This window comes from Callospermophilus lateralis, unplaced genomic scaffold (assembly GCF_048772815.1).
Source record: "Callospermophilus lateralis isolate mCalLat2 unplaced genomic scaffold, mCalLat2.hap1 Scaffold_98, whole genome shotgun sequence".
Lineage (NCBI taxonomy): Eukaryota > Metazoa > Chordata > Mammalia > Rodentia > Sciuridae > Callospermophilus > Callospermophilus lateralis.
This window is the reverse complement of record NW_027517992.1, coordinates 342646-357911: the sequence shown is the minus strand read 5'-3', so window position 1 is coordinate 357911 and position 15266 is coordinate 342646.

Genomic DNA, 15266 nt, shown 5'->3' with positions numbered 1-15266 from the left:
ACACACACACACACACACACACACACCCTTTTGAAGTTACTTGTATTTTCCTCTGTGAATGAAACTGCTTAACCACCAGTAATGGGCACTGCTGGATGTTCATACTATCTTTACATTGTCAGCCCATTTTAAATACGTAGATAGATTGATATGAAATAATGTCCTACATATTTTACCAGGTTGCTTTTTTTCCCCTCTACATAAATTACGAGTTTAAACCACACAGAAAATTGTATTTTCTTTCCTTTAATATAACTGAGTCTATTTAAAGCTAGAATTAATTTATCCTAAACATTTTCTCTTGAAAGTAGCTGAAAACTGTACAAACCTCTGTGAGTTCAAATGTTTCTGAGCTTTCTTTACCCAAATGGCCATTCGTCCAGGATAAAATAGTCTTCATATATTGAGTCATATAATTCCACAACCAGAAGGAATCTAGAAGACAGTTTTATCAGCTAAGCATTTAATCAATTTACTGATGCATTCATTTGTGAACAGTAGTGAGTACACAATATTAAATACCAAAGATTCAGAAATAAAAGTGTCATATATTCTATTCCTTAATGGTTTTGATTTTAGGACATAAATTTTTAAAAAAATTACAATATATGGTGATGATTCCAGCAGAACTTTCGCTGGCATTCGATTTATTCAGGCATATTCCACGTGCTTGCCCTGTAATTTCAATTGACTTTGTGAAATTGTAACTCTTATTATCATCATTTATCAGTTAAGGAATGTTATTTAGAAAAGTAAATGAATTTTCTAGTAGACACACAGCTTCTCAGTGACAGCAAGGCCTGGACTTTAGAGTTCTGTCTGGTTGCCGTGTCAGAGATGATGGCTGCTCTGAAACTCCTGGGAGGGAAAGGGGCCACAGGAGCAGAATTCAAACATGGCTGCTGTGCACTCTGAACCACACGCCTGGAAGGAAATGGAGGAAGGAACAGGAATCGATGACATTCCTCGGGAAGGGAAGCTTGTGATACAAGAGGAGGAAGGACGGGTCCCCGGGTTGTGAGTGAGGGAACTTCGAATGTGAAGGCACGTCATTTACATGGCAGACTCCTCAGCTTTGCTGTAGACAAACGCTTTGCAGAGACGTTGACTTTTAAAACTGATTGTACAAGACCTGTAGCTCTCTTACCGCTAGGAAACTTTTTATCCTCACTTCTCTTTGTTCTGTCAGGCTACAAGCCACACAGTACCCCTAGGTAGTCACTATTCTATTAACCTTTTTGTTAGGCTGCTGAGCAAAGAACAGCTCAGAGAGGAGCTTGGAGACAGGAGGGAGGCCCTATGTGTCGGTTCCACCCCACGCCCCGGTCCCACAGCCGCCTCAGGTGCTGGACTTGGCCTGCCCCTTCTCTTGATAACTGAAAGCACCATGGGTTGGTGCAATCCGAGGTGTTTTCTTCTATGGTTTTAACTCCATTTGCAAATCTTATCACTCAATTTTTAAGTCTCCCCAACATTCAGCCCTCATTTTTAGGTTATCTTTGATCCCATCCATTAACTTAAGTATTTTTACATATATTAATCTTTTTATTGTTGGGTTTTTTTTTTAATTTAAAATTTGAACTGATAAAAACTTGAAAGTTGTACATAAGAACGAGGTACCATGCAACATTTTGATTCAAGCATTCATTGTGTAATGTCAAAGTCAGTCTACATATATTATCATTTTTATTGGTTCTTTTCAGTTATAAACCATGTTAGGATTCATTTGCCACAATTATAAAAGCACGGAATGTAATTTACTCGAATTCAATCCCCATTACTTCCTCTTTTCCTCCTCACCCCTCCTCTTTCCATCCCTGAACCTACTGATCTTTCTGCTATTTATTTAGTTTTTTTTTTTTTTTTTTTTAAATCAGGGTCTTGTGGATATACATTATGGTCAGATTCACTGTGCTACATTCCTCTATGTACATAGGAAGTTTAGGTTCTTCCAACTGTTCTTCCATTATCCAATCCCTCCTCTTTATTTTCAAAATTGTATTTCCTTTTAAAGTACTTTAATAATCTGATATTTTAAACAAATGTCTCCTATTGCAAAATAATTTTTATAATGCAATGAATCATTCATATGAACACAGTAAATCTAAGCTCTCTTATATGTTGTGATACTGTTCATAAATTATAAAATATGGCCATAGATTCTTAACCCTTAATTACTCAATTCAACTTTTATAGGAGAGTAACAAGGCTGTTACCTAAAAAGGCCAAATTCTTCTTGCTTCAGAAATGTGGGCATTTCAATATGTAAATATCTACAGAGGAGGAGGTCTTTACGTGTTCATTTTTTTTTCTGTTCTCTCATAGAATTCTATCACTGTAATGTATTTCTAAGGTATATGAAGTGCAAGACAGTGTTATACTTTCTCTAGTTTAAAATACCTTATTATTTCCTTTGACTTTTTTGAGAGGTTCACTTGAACTCATGTCCTTTAATGTTTTTCAATAAAGCAGAGACTTGGTTCCCTTTGGATGCTCCAACTGTGGACACTCCATTCCATGGGGACAATTCATAGACACATTTGACAGACTCTGTTAACCTTGGAAATACCCTGCCTTCTGGTCCTAGGGCATGCTGTAGGCTCCCTGAGGACAGAGAGAACTCTGGATCCACAAGGAGCTCTGGATCTATCGGTGGGAAATGGGGTTTGGCCTTAGGATGGCCTTGTTTCTAGGCATTTCAGGGGACAGAAGGACCACACATGAGAACTGTATATTGTCTTTTGAAGATAGAGTTCATACTGAGATTTTCCACTTCTGCTTAATATTATCATATTCCTTTAAAAATATTTGGCTTCTCTAAGTGAACTCCATTTTCTTTCATGTTAATGATTGTTTCCTAAAATATTTGAAAATCATATTAATATGAGAAAATAATCTATTTAATGGACTTGTGACTTCCTCTGAAGTATTTCTGTCCTTAGAACACCAAGGAATGAGCAATTAATCGCTTTTTTTCTGCTGACAGCCAATGATGATCAATCATGATGGATAGTTCTGTTCAATATTGTCTTTTCTTCTTTAATGTGAGGTAAATGATACTATGAAGAGTTCAGTCATAAATTCTTTTGATACTCTTTGGGTGCTTGTTCTTTCTATTCTTTTGTGTCCATGACTTTATTAAACTGTTGGAGGAGGGGGGCAAGGCTTTCTGCCTGTCATCCCTGAGACAACTGGAAAGAAAAAACACGAATCTTTCATTTTGCCACTAAAACCCAACTGTAGTTTGGTAAAAATGGATAGTTCAGAATGTTCATGTCTTGAAGTTCCCACTGAGCAAGCCCTTTCTGGTGGCAATTCTCGACTTTCTAGCATTAGTAGATTTTCTGTTTTTGCATATTCAATTAAATTTTAACTTAGCCAAACTTTCTTTGTAGAAAAACTTGTCAGAGCCACAGCTGGTCTGTATATTATGATAGGAAATGTCTCCACATTTAAAGCGCCATGCGATTGACTATTCTATTGTTCATACTGTTCCAATGCTTGCCATGTATCACTCCAAGTGATTCGCTCAGGGAGTGTTATTTGCACCAGTCTTAGGCTTCCTGTAGGGAAATCCAGGGTTGAGGTTTCTCTCGGAATTTCTCATGGCAAGTAGGGAAAATTCAAAATTAAATCCTGAGAAAATAAAGATTTTATCTTTCACTTAGTCCTTTTATCTCTTCCTTGGCTTACAGCCTGATCTTATCATCCCATTAGTTATATTTATTTGTGAATACAGGTAGTCTTAAAAAGAAGAAGAATTTTTAGTGCAACAGGTTCCATTCTTATAAATTTTAACTTCATCAAAATGATTCACAGTCATTCTTTTATTTACTAAAAACACAAACATTTAAACAAAGAACATAAATAGAAGGCTTCATATTTTTTCAACAGAATGTCTGGTTTTCCATTTTCTGGAAACCTAGTGTGGGGAGGCAGCTGGGCTGGCCATCCTCAGCTGGGCTTTCCACATCCTCCGCCTTCTTCACCTGGCGTCGCCCAGGACCCTGACTTACTGCTGCCTCCACAGGGTCTCCCTCTCCCTTCCATTGGGCCACTGGAACCCCAGCAGATGGTCAAACAAAGAAAGTAGAGGGAGAGCAGGGGTTAACTGCCGGAGTCCCTTGGGAGTGTCCTGGACTAGAGGGGTCCTCAGGACCTCTGCTAGGGCACCCCCTCCTGGGACCACAACTTCCTGGCTGCCAGCTAGGGCTTCAGCACCCTGCTGTGCTTCTCATGCTCCCCACCCCATCCCTAACCCTCTCTGAAGGAGACTAATTTGTGATATCAAATCCTGTGGTCTCTGAATGCTTCAGGAAACTTTTCAAAAATTCCTTCCTAAAATCTGAGCTTTCCTGAAAAAACAATGTTCAATTTGATTAAACTTATGTTTACGTGAATCACAACACTTCAAAGTTATGTTTGGAGGCCACAAATCCTTAGCCTGGGAAATTATAAGGCTCTTCAGATATTAAGACACACTTATGATCCTGCGTTCTTCCTTGGGTCTTCGCTCAGTGTTTCTTGATTAGGTTGTGCTGTTTCAAATGCAGAAAACAAAGTCCTCATCAATATGGACTATTTAAGGGGAAAATTTCTCCATTTTTGCTCTTTTCAAGTTCTCAAAGTTAAGACTTAATGTCTTAAGAAGATGATCTTAAAAAGTGGCCTTCTTCCTAGGAGGAATTTTTAGTCTGTTTAATGGGGGCTCAGTGGCCTTCTTTGGATTACAATACACCTTTTATTTGTTGAGTCTCTAAGAATGTAAGTGTTTTCTCTCCTCTGGCATATCTCCTACTGGTAGAGAACTTTCATTAAAATGCCTCCAAGGCTGAATTTTGTACAGTATAATCTTATAGAAGGATTCTTGGCATCCAGAGAAGAGAAATCAATTGAGAGAGGTTATTTCAGGTTATCTTTGGGGCGAAGTCTGAGTCAGGAGACAATTGTTTTTGCCGGTGTTGGGGGAAGCTGCATACTGCCAGTCTTATTTTATGTCTAGAAGTAACACATGGGGCTTTGGGAACTTTGTGAGTTTTGTTTCAATTTTAATTTTAAGAATGATTATCTGTTCCATTAGTGTTGATATCTTGCAGTTTGGGCTGGGGAGCCTGTACTTCTAAGGTGTAGAGTTCTATCACTTTGCTTTTGCAAATTATTTTATTCCATTAGGTAAGAAAGCATCTCCCTGATGACCTTCCCCCCTTCATATTGGTGCACTTTTGAGATCTTTCTTAGCTGTCTGTGAGAAGAAATAAAGGACTTTCTGTGTACTTCTGTAAAATTTACTTTCTATTGCAACCATGGAACGTTAAATATGAAGGGAACAGCATTCTGAGGTATCATTTTACGTTTTAACACCATTCCTGATACATCCAACCCTTGTTATAGCCCTACAAGGCAGCTACTGCTATTTTCTTCCCTTTTACAGGTGAAGCAGAAGGAGCCTGTTCATGGTTTGAGTGTTGGCTGGGGATCTGCTGTGTATTATGCTATTTGGTCTCTCCTAGATATTCCAGGATATCATACTCTTGAATATATGAAGGGTAGACTGAAATTTCAGGTCACTCTTTGCATTCTGGTTCTTGATTTTTGGAGTGTGAACCATAATGCGATCTAAGAGGACTTGGATTCCCTCCTTGGCACAGGACTGGGCACCATCCACCATTTGTCAGACCAGTGAGGGACCTTAGGTAAAGTCTGTGAGATTTAGGAAGGGATAGTATACAGACGGACAATTAGAGTACATTCTCTGTAACCTCTACCCAAAGCTGGCTGGTCTCTGGGTATAAAATAGTATTCCAATGGAGATTTCTTTTCCTTCTTTTCATAAGTCCTCCCCAAATCCACTTTGCTTGATGGAAGAAGAAGTGTGAGCTCCTCAGGGGAGGAGGTGCTTAATTAGGATAGGAAAGGTGGGGGACTCTGCACTCATCAGAAAGTTCATAAGACTGTATGAAGGCGAAAGCATAAATTTGGAGAGTTAAGATACTTAAAAATCTCTAGCTTTGTGGTGACTTCAACTTCCTATGTTCAAACAGCAGGTTTTATGGCTAGTGAGTCCCTGTGTTGGAGAGCCCTGTTCCTCATCTTAGCACTGAGGCAGGAAGAGTGGCCTCTCATTTGCTCTGGAAGGCTCTGGAGTCCTACCTGCAGAACCGAGGCTGAGATGAGCCCTGAAGGAAGCTCTGCTGATGTAAGCCGGGCAACGAAGATGATCAGACATCTGGATGCCCCGAGACTGCGGCTTCCTCAGCCTTTAATTGTCTTCAAATCAGCTTCTTGGCAGCAGATGTTATCTTTGAGGATGATGTTCATGTTGCCCTTGTAAAACATGATGTTAAAAATGAAATGGAGACATGTTTTGTTAAGTTAAATTATTAACAATAATTTTTTTGAAAAGGAGACTGTAACTATTAGAGTTGTTTCTGGTTGTCATCTCCAAAGTGTGTCAGTAACAGAGACCACAACTGTACAGGCTTGAGGAGGATTTTGAAAATGCAGGAATTGCTCAAAACTACAGATTTATGGGTTAACAAAAACACAGTTGAGGGTTGGGGCTGGGGCTCAGTGGCAGAGCACTCACCTAGCATGTGTGAGCCACTGGGTTGGATTCTCAGCAACACATATAAATAAATGAATAAAATAAACATTCATCAACATAAAAAAAGAATAAAAAACCACAATTGATATAAACTCAGATTGTAATCAGCTCATAGTCTGACTTGAAGGAAAGAATGGAAAAGTCCATATAACAAGAGAAAACAAAGGAGGCACCTATTAATTAAAATATGACCTATTTTTCTTACCAGCAAACCCACATCCCCACACAGATCTTGGGCTTTCTACCTCAAAGTTGCAATGTGAACTTTCTAGGAGTTGGCATGCTCAAAAATAAAATAAATCCCTATAGATCTAAAGGGCTAAAGAAATTGTTTTTATTATGATACATAAGTACATAAAACTCTGTGGATATAATTTATATAAAACAAAAGCATGGAAATGTAATTACAAAATAAATAGAAGTCAAATTATAAATCAATTAAAATTGAAAGTGGCATTTGCATTTGATGAGTGATGTTTTTCTGAATGTAAATCACTTCCACCAGGTTTGTGCTTTACTGGTGTCTGCTGTACTCTGGAATTCATATTCACTGCCACGTGGGAGGGATTCATGTAATTCTCTTCCCTATTGTTTAGTTTTATTGGAATTTCTATGATACTTTCACTTGTACCTTACCATATGATCTTCACTTACTGCAAATATATTATTTTTGCTTGGTTTTCTGTGTATTCTATTTTCCCTATAGTTTGTGGCAATTAACGGTGTATTCCTTGGTGATGTCTGTCATTTTAATCACCCTCCCCAACGCAGCTGCTGAAATTACGTGGCCGTGCTTGGGAATCGGGCAGTCATCAAAATGATCCCAAATACAAAATCAAAATGAAAGCTGCGAATTACATCTTTGAAACTCCCAAGGATCCCTGATGATACATATCCTTGGATCCTGTCTTGATAAATGTTTGCTAGATCATTCCACTTGCCCCCACCTTTCCAACGTTCTGTTTTGTTCCCTGGAATTCATTCTCTGTCCCAAAGCCCAACCTCTCCATGCCCATGTCCCAGCCACTGACGACTTTGACTTTCATGTTTTATGTCAATGCCGATTTGCTCCCAGCACTTCACTCACAGTAGGCTTTGTGATTCCTCCAGGTCTTCAATCTTGACGCACCATCTGTTTGGATGTTTTCCTCACGTTTATGAACCTGATGGTCTTCATTTTTTTTTCCCTTTAAGAGTCAGATTAGATGTTATACTTCTCTCTCCAGATTTCATCACTCATCACTAGGCCAGACTTTTTCTTCCCTACACCCTTTTCTGTATTAGGTAGATCCTGAGTGGGTTCATCTCCCCAGTGGTCAGTAGCCCAAAGGTGGAGACATTACTTTTCTAATCTTTGGCCCAGAGCCTAGCGAAGGCTGGGGGTAGGTGCTCCTGCCTCCTCCTGGAGAGGGCATCAGTCTTCCTGAGCCCAGGGCAAGGGAGACGCTGCGGATCCCTGATATGGACCCATGAAAGGCTTATTAGTGATGAAACCTAAGTCAGGTGTCCAGGGAGAGTAGCACCTGAAAAAGTATTCCAGGAAGAAGAATCAGAACAGACAAAGTTAGCGAAGGAGAACAACCAGGAGAATTGGAATACGTGGCGCAGAGGCAGCATGGTGCAGGTGGCGGGCGGTCCCTGCAGGAAGCTCAGCCTGGAAGAGATGCAGTGAGGTGGAAGGTTTGGAAATACCATGTGACGTCAGTGAGGGGATCCATGTGGAAGCAAGCCTGGAGGCTGTGGACCATGCAGTGTTAAAGTTCCCCTCAGCCGGGCTGAACTCAACAGGTTCTTCCCAGGTCTTCTTGCTCCTGGCCTCCCTTTCCCTGGAGCACTAACTACAGAAATCTTCCTCTGCACTTTTGAGGTCTAAGTCCTTTTCAAGGCTTCTTGCCAGTTTTACCACCTGGGATTTTCCTTGTGAAAGTCTGATCATCAAGCTCCCCAGAGAGCGAGAAGTGCCTCAGCAGTTCCTTGGAATTGCAGGAGCTTAAGCTCAGTGGGAGTCCTGCTCTGAGAGTAAAACTGTGTGCTTTCAAGAAGAAGATGAGAGGAAACCAATTAGCAAACAGGTGGTCCTTGATCTCCCCACCCCAGGTCTTAGCACCCCACCTTGGCTCAAGGCCACATCTGGCCTCTCCTTATCACAATGCCCCAAGTGAGAGTGAAGTCTCCTTTGGTGCAATTTTTCTTTGACATCCTATAGAAGAACGTTGGACTGATACTTAGAGAAATGCTCTCCAGCTTAGCAGACTCTCCATGGTGAAGAGAGAGAGAAATGTGTTTTAGACGATTTGCTGAATCACTTCGCATGATTTAGATAAGGTGCAGATAAAACTGATGAAAAAGATAAAGAAATTGATTAGGGTAATCCTAGTTTTTCTGTTCTTGTTAAGGAACGGATGGTGCTGTCTTGTGAAAGGGCTCCTGAAGAAAAGGTTCACCTGCACACTAAGGAGGCCAGGACATGACACGAATGTCAAGTGCAGGTGGAATAGAGGGTTGCTGACGTCACATGGAGATGGGTGCTGAAGAGGCTCATGTTCTCAGCACCCTGTGGGGGAGTCCAGAACCTGAGTGTGGGTGTGATTGTCCAGAGGCAATGGGAAGTAGGGGGGTCTTATGAACATCAGTATGCAGAAGGAAAATCCCTTATGCATCAGTGTACACAAGGGAAGAATTTAAGAAGCCATAAGAAGAAATCGTAGAAGATTATAGGGGAGAAGAGGTTAGTGTCAGAGGATGTAAAAACAAGATGGTGTCACAATAGCACTGGATGCAGGCAGGACATCCAGCAAGAGAGAGGTTGCGAGGGGTCTCACACATCCTGCAGCTCACCCTGAGTAGGGAGTGTTAGGAGAGGGGTTTCCAAACATCGCAGAACATAGGCACAGAAAATGAGAACATAAGGCAGAAATCAGAGCTGGAGCTGCCAGCCACCACAGGGCAGAATGTCCTCAGCGTCCCCTCTCTTACCACCAGCTTTATGAGCCCTGTATTCAGCTCAGGCCTGATTATTGTGCCACTTGGAATTAAAGATCAATCTGTATTCCTTCAAACCTGGGGCCTGAGTCACTGACAACTCCTTTCTTAACCTCTCTCTCCTCCAGCTAAAGAAATGATTCCCTGGGTTGGTTCTTTCTTTTCAATCCTGCATTTCTCCCTTTTCATGATGTTGATGCAGACTGTGGTCATTGTGTGCAGCCACTTGCCATTGTCCCAAATTCCTGTGATGATTTGTTTTCTGTCTAGACAAGGAGTCTCACCTTTGAAAGAGGAAAGCTTTGCCTTTTTTTTTTCAGATCACAAATTATAGTGGTTTATTGACAAATTTTCCCCCTAAGAATTTTGAAAGCCCACCTTTTTCTGCCTGAACTTCTTGCATTAAAATTCAATGTGTGCTATTTCAACTGAGAAGGACATCTTCAAAATCATGTATGAACTGGTTTACTTACCACGGGCATGGCTGAGGGAGTGTGGAAGCTTCTAGAAAGAGGAGACACTGTTAATCACGACACCACTGATGATTTCACAGACAGAGACATCCTAAAGCTTTCTGCCCAATTTCTAGAGAAATGTAAATCCTCTATTGATCAACACTAAAACCCCAATACTAAATCACTCATCCTGTAAAACAGTAGAATATTTTCTGTCAGAGTTCCAAGACAACACAATGAGGAAAGAATAGCTTCTTCAAAGTAGAAGACAGGGGAAACTGGAATCCACAAATAGAAAATGAAGTTAGACCCTTGTTTTGCACCATATATAGAAATCAACTCAGAGAATAGACAACAATTTTAGAGGTGAAACCTGAAACTGTGAAACTCCCTCAGGAAAGCAGAATGGGAGAGTCTCACGACAGAGGTCTTGGAAGTGATGTCTTGCGTGTGAAATCAAGAGTACCAACAAGTAAAACAAACAGACAAGTGGAACTGCACCAGACCCAAACCTTCTACACAAAGACCGGAGTGACCCACAGTGAATAGGAGAACTATGAAATGGGAGGAAGTTTTGGAAGCCATACATCTCATCTGAAGCTAATATCACTGTATGTGAGGACCTGCTGCAGATCGAGGGCAAAGGCATCAACAACAGAAGCAGTGACAAAAAAAAAACAAAAAAACCCATAACTCAGTAGGCAATGGGCAGAGGATTCCAATAGAGCAAGGGATGGAAATGTCTGAAGGTTCTATGAAAAGAGGCTCATCATCACCAGTCTTCAGAGAAATGTGAGTCAAAACTGCAATGAGATATCACTTCACATCTATTAGGATGACTTTATCAAACAAACAAATAAAAAAAGTAAAAGTAAAAACAAAAAAATAGAACTATTGGAAAAGATGTGGAAAAATTAGAACCCTAATACATGGGTGGTGGGAATATAAAATCCCACAGTTGCTATGGATAACCTGCATGGAAGTTCCTTGAAAAATTGAAAATAGAAAAGAGCTCTATGATCTGGTATCCCACTTCTGGGTGTATATTCAGAATAACAGACAACAGAATTGTACTCAAGGGCTTGGGATATAGCTTAGTTGGTGGAGGGCTTGCCTCCTGGATTTTTTTCACAAGGTATGGACGTCCAGTTTAGAAAGTGAGAGGACAAGCACCTAACTCTGTGATGCTTTCACCAGTACAGTCTGTTATTATTTTTAACTATTCAATGTTGCCCTCTTGGCGAAGGGAGGCTTTTGAGTCATCTGTGTATTGATATCCAGCTCTTTGATTTGCTTTGGCTTCTATGATGTGAATGTGTTCTGTCTTAATGACAAACAGGGCAATCAGCCAGTTACGCCGTGTCTATGTTCTTTCTCCCACAAGATCAATAGACTCCAGAAGGCAGGTGCTCCTTCAGGGTTAGCATTGGAATAAAGGGATCTTGGAAAGTCTCACGGCCAAACCAAAATGGACTCACTGCTAAGGGTTTGTTCTCATTTGTTTGTTTCTGTTGGTGTCGCATATGTTAGGCTAATTATTCAACAGCTACCTGACCAGAGGTTTTTAAGAATGATATAAGGGCTTTCTACAACCTAATAATAAAAATAAATAAATAAATAAATAAGTAAATGAATAGTCAAAAGTCACAGGTGCCATTTCAAGGAAGAGGACTAAAACAGACACGGTAACTCACAAATAACCTGGCAAATGCAAATTAATATTTCACATGCATCATCAGACTGGCAGTACTCAAGAAGTTAATACTAATATAGTGAGTGAGTGAATTAATAGAGTTTCATGAAATATTTATATTGGGATTTCAAGTTGATGCATCATTTAGAAAAGCAACATTTGAGGTGGTACCAGTTGGATTTTCCTCACACGCAGCAAACAGGCAATTCTGCTAAGTGATGCACATTCACAGAACAAGGAGTGAATAACCTGTGACACTTCAATACACTGCAGTATAGTGAGTGCCCTACGGGTGCCCCTAGCAGAAAGAGTGGTGCAATGCAAAATAAAAAAGCAACCTTCCAGAGATAAGACTGCATATTAACTCCTTAGGTATAGTTATAAAATAATAAAAAGTTAAATATCTACTATTTGGAATATAAATGCACTATGAAACTTTAAAAAAAATCGAACTAGAATGCAAAAATTGAAAGAAATGAGTGGATTGGAGGAGAAAACTAGGCCAGTAGGACAGGGTAAGTGACTACACAGTTTTGGGTTGGGTTTGGGCAGCAGATTCACAGAGATTTTATATCTCATTTAATATAGAGATAGTTTTATTGAACAGCTTGAATTTGAAAGCATATAGAAGGTAATTAAGATGATTTTATTCAGGCTCCTGCAATAGGAAGAGGTTACTAGTGAGGAACGTCTCCTAAGAGGAGGGGAGCCCAGAGGCAGCTGAGCAAGGGTAAGGAGGAGGCCTGGGCAGCGAGGTCCTGTGGGAGGGTTGTCTGTCTCCAAGTGATAAAAGGATGGATGTATCTTCATCATCGCTGTTTCCTGGGAGCTCAGGGCTCTGGTAAAATTCCAAGCTGTTGCTCCTGTCCTTATTCAAGATAACAATATGCATCTCTGAGCAGCTCTGAGGTGACCATCCAGGCTACAGAGGGCCAGTCTCTGAAGATTCTCCTTGGTGTTATTCCTGCATCATCCCTGAAACTAGATGTTGAAAGGAGGTAGTAAAGGTCAGGTTTAAGGTCCTGGAGGAGAACCATCTTTGAACAGGAATGACAAAAATAAAACAGCAAATCTTCATATGAAAGTTTGTATTAGAGGGGCTGGGGCTGCAGCTCTGTAAATTGCTCCCAAATTAACAGAGAACTTGCCTAGCATGTGTGAGGCACTGGGTTTGATCCTTGGCACCACATTAAAAAAATTAAATAACAAAATAAAGGCATTCTGTCCATCTACAACTACAAAAAAAATAGTAATGATAATAAAAAGTTTGTATTAGAAGATAGGAGATGAACCTCGAGAGTAAAGGAACCAGTCCAATGGAGTCCAGGCAGTTGGCAAAGGAAAATCTTCAGTTATGGAGAATGTTGAGAATCTTTGTTTGCTTATTTTTAATTGAAACATAATAACCATGCATGTATATGGGATACAACATGATTTTTTGACAGATGCACATGACAATGTATAATGACAAAAGTTAAGTAATTAGCATATCCATCCCCAGATTGTAGGAGTTTTTGGTGACCTCTTGGTGATGTTGACGATGGCCTTGTTATCACTAGTAAAAAGGCAGACCAATTATTTGCTAGAAATCCTTTGTGGTCCAGGCTGTGGATTGCCCAGAGAGAAACCCAACCATGCTTGGTCTATTGCAGTAAAGAGTCCTCTGATGTTTATGCTAAGCTTTTGGGCTTCAGCTCCCAGGTATTTTTTTTTTCATATGTTAAGGAAAAAAGTCTGGATAAAAAATCAGCTAAAGTGCCCATAAGAATCTGGACAGTCAGGATTTTATTCTTGGTGACATGCATCAAGACAGGAGGGAGAAAAAGTGAAAATGTTAGCTTGGAGGACAGAAATGATATATTGAATGAAACTAGAAACAGTCAAAATTTGGTTTAAAAAACTTGAGTAAGAAAGCAGAATACAGTCCACTTCACAGATACTTTATTAGTTTTCTATAGATGCTACAACAATATTCTGAAAATACATAATATTTGCTTTCTAGGCAGGTTACTAAAGCGATAGAGTGCAATACTTTACAACATTTTACTCATAATGAACCAATAACAGAAGAACATTTTGTAACATTATCAGAAAAAAAAAGCCAAATTCCAGCTTTGCATCCATATTCTCCCCAATTTACAATGGGATTACAACCTGATAAGCCCCACATAAACTGAAAATATGGTACATTTATAATGCATTCAGCGCCCTGTCCTACAGAGTATTGTGGTTAATGATGCAGTACGCTCAAGAGCAAGGGGAGTTTACCCTGGTGATGAGTGCCCAACTAGATATGTGGTTACCCCAGGGCCTGGCATCCCGGGAGTGGGAAACCATGTAAACTTGGCCAGAGAAATGATCAAAATTCAAAGTACAGTGTCTACTGAATGCACATTGCTTGAGCACCTCTATTCTAAGTTCAAAAAATAATAAGTTGAACCATCGTAAGTTGGGGACCCATCTGCATTTTATACTAAAGTTAGTGTATTCAAGTATAACTAAAAAGAACAAATAAAAATAATAATTAACTAAAAAATAAAGTTAATACAAAGTTGGTAATCTTATAAATACCTTATAATCAAATACATTACACCTTAGCCAGCTTTCAATATAACAAATAAAATTTTATTTCTCAGAATTTTCTACTATTTTCTATATTCATCTATGTTTTATTCAGTGGGTGGAAAACTTACCTCTTTCTAATTTTGGAATAATAATAATTTTACTTCAGGATAAAACTATAGCCTTTTTCTGTAAAAAAAAAATTCACCCTGCATAACTGATATGCAATATTCTGTCTCACTGCAACTAAGAACCAGGGTAGGCCTCAGTTATTTATTATAAGTTCTACCCCAATAGCCTCTGTTCTGCAGAGAGCACAAAAAGTGGATCATGGTGGACTCTTCATATACCAGAATTTTGGCACTGTCTGGAAGAGTTTATAAATGTACTTGAAAAGTCTACTAAATGAGGATAAAAATTGAACACACCTAATGGAATGGCTGTGGAGATTTAGAAATAGAAAATTGGAAGCTTTTCAGAATGTCTTGAATATAGTCAACACTCCAGTGTGTGTTCAGAGGGAGGGCTTGGAGCTGCAGCCCCTTCGTCACTTACATCTTCATCTTGAGAGCAGATTCTCATATTTGCCGATGTATTTGGGCTGACAAAAGGCAAGTCTCAACATTCATCATAATTGGGAAAGCCTTTCTTTCAGCAAATGATTTGGATACTGTTCTGGTTCACAAAATATGTTTGCTATTGGGCTACTGGAAAGATCTGTTTCTGATAAAAGTGGACCCATAAGGAAACAGTCACCTTCCTACCTGCTTTTGGATTAGCCTTTGGAGGCCATGGTGGCCAATTTTGTTTTTTAATCCTCTGGGAACAAATTTCAGGATAAAAGTTAGGGTTCCGGTGCCGCAGTCCGGCTGCAGCAAAATAACCGGGGGGTGATGAACAACTTGTGTAGATTGATACAGCAGGAGTGGGAGCCGTTTATTGTAAGACAACAGAGGTATATATACATTCC